Source organism: Cibotium barometz, unplaced genomic scaffold, assembly GCF_041138505.1.
Source record: "Cibotium barometz isolate CiBa-2024 unplaced genomic scaffold, ASM4113850v1 ctg399, whole genome shotgun sequence".
In the NCBI taxonomy this organism is placed as follows: Eukaryota; Viridiplantae; Streptophyta; class Polypodiopsida; order Cyatheales; family Cibotiaceae; genus Cibotium; species Cibotium barometz.
The window spans coordinates 13,351-18,996 of NW_028229438.1; positions in this window are offsets into that span (position 1 = coordinate 13,351).

The following is a 5,646-nucleotide window of genomic DNA, read 5'->3' on the forward strand; positions in this document are numbered from 1 at the left end:
CTTCCAATTTATCCAGTTGATTCTTAATTTTCCCATCATTCCTTCATCAGAGTATCTATGGCATCATTGGCAACTAGGACGCTCACCACCTGTCCACTCAGGGGCCGTTTCCTAATTCCTAGCCCATAATACTCGGCAATATAATCACTTATCAAGATGGACTCTCGTTGAAGATCAGCAAGATCAACCAACAGATCCATATAAGGAGCCATGGACTCATCCATTGAAGACCAGCAAGGTCAATCAACCAGATCCATGCCCGATTTCAGAAAACAACTCCAACTCTGTTCCAATATCTTCCTCGACGCACGCGTGGGTATCCTAGGCGACCCAGAGCCCGAGCACCGTATGGTCAGCACCCTCTAGGATCCTTCGCAGGTGACCTAGCGCTTCACTCATAGGCCGCTTCCTTGGCCCCTCATCCACCGTACCGGAAGCTCACCATTTTAATCGCACCGAGGCTGGTCAAGACCTCGGCCGACCTTGCTACGCGAGACGTCCTTCATTGACTCTCCGTCATCAGCAGTTGCAACATTATCAGGTAGGTCTTCACGACCTTAATCACAAGATGGTCACAATGCTCCCCCAGCAATCTTGACATAAAACAGTCATTTACAAACAGCATTTACAAACAGTTTACAATACAGTTTCTATTTTTACTTTCATTTTTCCACATTATCCCTCATCAATCCACATTACTTATTCCATATTCCATTTATATGTATACTCATCCCATCACATCATTTTCCATCTCAACATGTCATATTCCTTCACATCACATATCGTATATTCACATCCATACATATATCCACATCCACATCCACATCTACATCCATACATCTATTTTCACATCCACATCTACATCCATACATCATTTTCCATATCAACACTTCATATTCTTTCACATCACATATCGCATATTCACATCCATACGTATATCCACATCCACATCCACATCCACACATCCACATCTATTTCCATACATCTATTTTCACATCCACATCTACATGCACATTCATGCATCCACATCCATACATCCACATCTACATGCACATTCACATCCATACATCCACATCTATATACGTACATTCTCATCTACATGCTTACATCCACATCTCTATGCATACATCCACATCCACATTCACATTCTCCTCATACATCTACATCTACATGCATACATCCACCTCCACATTCACATCCACATCTAATACATCCACCTCCACATCCACATCCACATCTACATCTACATGCATACATCTACATCTCCATTCACATCCACATCTATACATCTACATCTACATGCATCCATCCACATCTCTATTTACATCCTCATCTATACATCTACTTCTACATGCATACATCCACATCTCCATGCATACATCCACCTCCACATTCACACTCACATCCATACATCTACATCTACATCTACATGCAAACATCCACATCTCCATGCATAATATAATTCTTTTAATTAATCTAGGATGATAGTTCCTAGAATATGGTAGGAAGTCCTCTTTTTATGCTTTGAATGAATTTATTTTATGCGTAATTTCTATAAAAATTTTGCCATAGCTCCGCTACTATGAGTGACTGATAAATCTCAATTTTTTTTCTAAGGGATAAAGCTTATCATTAAGGAAATAATTAGAATGGTCTCTAATTGGATCATCAATCCATAATGGATTGAATCATCATTATACATAAACTAAAAGCATAGAAAAAAGTCATTAATTTGGCCTCAAGCATAGCTTAATGTTGGATTAAGGAAAAGCCTTATGAAAAGCTTCATTTGGATTGAAAAGGGTCATGAGTATGACCATTTCTTAAGTGAGAGAGAGAAAAACCATTAGAATTAAATATAAATAGAATTTTATGTAATTCTTTACTATCATTAATTACGTAACTTCAATAGCATTTCAAAAACCATACCAATTAAGCTTCTCAAGTTTGAGAGGGGTTGAGAAGAGAGAATCATTGAGAAATTATAGAAAAGATCATAATTCACTATACTTATCTTATAATTTGCTTGATTCTTTGTTCACGGTAGAGGCCCCCAACCAATCAATTGGTTTAGTACGTTGATGGAGCCACCAATGGGGATTGAAGAAAGAGAGAAGTATCAAAACTAGTGAATTATTAAAGAATTCACAGTTCTTGGCTTAGGTGGAGTAGAGTAACAATGCATAAGACACTATATCTACATAAGGAATTCGTAGTTCTTGGCTTAGGTGGAGTAGAGTAACAATGCATAAGACACTATATCTACATAAGGAATTCGTAGTTCTTGGCTTAGGTGGAGTAGAGTAACAATGCATAAGACACTATATCTACATAAGGAATTCGTAGTTCTTGGCTTAGGTGGAGTAGAGTAACAATGCATAAGACACTATATCTACATAAAGAATTCATAGTTCTTGGCTTAGGTGGAGTAGAGTAACAATGCATAAGACACTATATTTTTTTCAACAAGGGAAGCTTCTATTTATAGGAAAATTTGAGCTCCTAACCAAACAAACCGATTCTAGAATTTTCCAAGTCAGTTTGATCACTTTTTGACCATTTTTAGGTCAGTTAAGCTAACTTTTTGGAACTAGACTTGAATGAGGAGAGAGGAGAGATAAAATATCTCAATTTTATGAGTTTAAAACTTATTCAAGCATGTGAAATATGCACCTCCTTTAAAGAACTCCCCTTCCTTACATATGTGTCATAATGGAATCATTTTAATATTGCTCATAGTTTTTTACTAATAAACCTTGTACATTCTCAACTCTTCATCTTATGTGAGCATTTAAGGGACTCCCCTTCCTTACATATGTGTCATAATAAAATCATTATTCCCAAAATATCTCATATTTTTAATATTGCTCATAGTTTTTTACTAATAAACCTTGTATATTTTCAACTCTTCATCTTATGTGAGCATTTAAGGGACTCCCCTTCCTTACATATGTGTCATAATAAAATCATTATTCCCAAAATATCTCATATTTTTAATATTGCTCATAGTTTTTTACTAATAAACCTTGTACATTTTCAACTCTTCATCTTATGTGAGCATTTACTCATTTTTGGGTATCTTCTTTTTACAATTTGGATTTATCTCCTCCCTACACATGGATTGATGCTATTGGCCCATAGGAACCTTAATTGGACCATAATCCAAAGATTTATGAAAATCTAGACCCTTAGACTAAGGTTCTTTATACCTATTTCTAATTAATTCCAATTGCACATTGGAAAATTCTTTTTGAATTTCTGTTTCAAGAGAATTCATCTTAATTATATGAGATATTTTTCTATCCAAAAATATTCAAAATCTGAATATTCTCTCTCTAGAATAATTTTCTCTCTCTAGGTTAAAACAGTTAGAAACAAGGTCTTTATATTTCTGAAGAGGGATTGATTACAGGGGAAGATACTAGACGTCAAAAGGGGTTGGGGGAGGAATCTTACATTCTACCCCACTTAAAAAACGCGAGATGTCCTCATCTCGCAACTTGGGATAATTTCGCAAGATGCACGAATATGAGACTTAGAGAAAAATTTTAATCACGATTAACCACCAAGAAAAGTCTTAAAGAGAGCAAGATTCAAAATAAGAACAAGATTTAAACTTTATTCATTCACGGAACTTATACAGTAAAGATAGAAGAACTCTTTACACTTCCATAAGTCCGTCCATCATATGGTCACAAAAGCAGTCCTCACAAGCTGCACAAGTATAGGGTAACTCATCTATGGGAATGATTCTGCTGGTTATTGTCACACCTATCTCAATGGTATGAGGTGATCTAACAAAAGGACCTTTGAGAGGTAAGCCAAAAACGGGGTAAAGGCATATCTTCTCATGAGGAAGAAAACACGCCAGTAAGAAGACCCGCTCAGAAAATCCAAGATGTCTTGATCTCATGACGCAGTAGTATCGGGGACCCAAACCCAAGGCTTCAATAACCATGGCCAAGCGGACATTGTTACGAAAGTGCTGCTGACCCTAGGGTGTTACCCTAGTTATGTTTTGATAGGTTCGCCATTTGGTCTGAGCTACAGAAGTTCCCAAGTGAGGGAAAAGTGAGCGCTCATACTGTTCTATAAAATCTTTCTTCACAGACTCGCTTGCGTCTTGAAGGTGAGAAATCATCATGGATAAAACTAATTCCTGTTGCCAAGCCATGAAGGAGATTAAGAAGAAGGGAGATCGATGGAAGTAAGATTACTGTGAGCGACAGTTAAAGGTTACGACTTATATAAAGGAAGGAGCTAGCGTAACTTAGAAGCCAACGGTAACTTGCCATTGAAGTTTTACCGTCTTTCCATGATTTGGGTTTGACACATTTTTCTATAGAAGGCATTAAGAATTTTGAGATGAGGAGATAAAAGAAGCTTGTAGGCTAAGTCACCTACTTTCATTGAATTCAGATATAAGGCTCACAATATCTGGGGGATAACTTCTTATACTTCCCAAGAGATAAAGAACTTCTTTTGGGCCGTACTTGAATGAAAACCAAAACCTTGGTATCCAAAACACCGATTCTCACTTCTAAACTCATTGTTCTAAATCCTTAAAACAGGTGGGACTCCTGAGAAGTATTCTAGGGAAAGGGTCTTCCTTTTTTTAAACAGAAACTTTCTTTTATTTTAGAGAGGGAATAATTATGAGATCAGAAGGGAGATTCTTCCTCCTGTATACCTCGAAGGCTGGGGAGGAATCTTACATTCTACCCCACTTAAAAAGTGCGAGATGTCCTCATTCCGCAAGGTAGAGGACAGCTCTTTTTCTTAAGATCCTATTTTATTCTGGGGTTCCTTATATTCTGGTCAACCCAACAGAACACTGGGATAAATATCCCTTATATAGAACTCATCATTAAATAACAATTCATTCAGATCATGTCATTCATATCTTTAACATGATAATGGTCCGTTAGACCGAAAAGTTTCCTTCGGAACATTCCTCCATGGAAATTTCAATCAAGCAAGTTCTCAATTTGACATCCCTTAACTTGATCTACCGGTCAAGTATTAACAGTAGCAATCTAACAGCACAACCCACTAACCTCATAGTGATTTGCTGAATTCATTATCATCATTCTAGTTATGAATATCATCACAGGGACTCGTCCCATTCCCCCTCATTGTGGTTTCATTATATTTCAACTAAATTATTTTAAAAATCATCATTTTTCAATCAGAATTTTCAACAAGAATCCAAATCAATTCATCAATTCTCAAACAGAATTAAAAATCATATCAATCACATTCGAAATCATCATCTGGATAGCATTAACGCTTATAAATTCAAGTCTTAGATTTAGCACTACTTCCGCTGCCAGTACCCCGAATCCGTTGCTCGGTGGGAACAGGGGTCTCACACTCAGGGCCTCGCCCACGGATATCCGGATAAGAGACTAATCCGTCGGTTGTTCCAAAACCGAACCTGGAAAAATTTCCTTTACCGGAAAGCACGGGCGATTCCACCAGGATAACTTTTTACTCTAACGTAGTCAAGATCATTTCTGATCGAGATGATCCAATTACATCTATAGGATGATAGTTCCTAGAATATGGTAGGAAGTCCTCTTTTTATGCTTTGAATGAATTTATTTTATGCGTAATTTCTATAAAAATTTTGCCATAGCTCCGCTA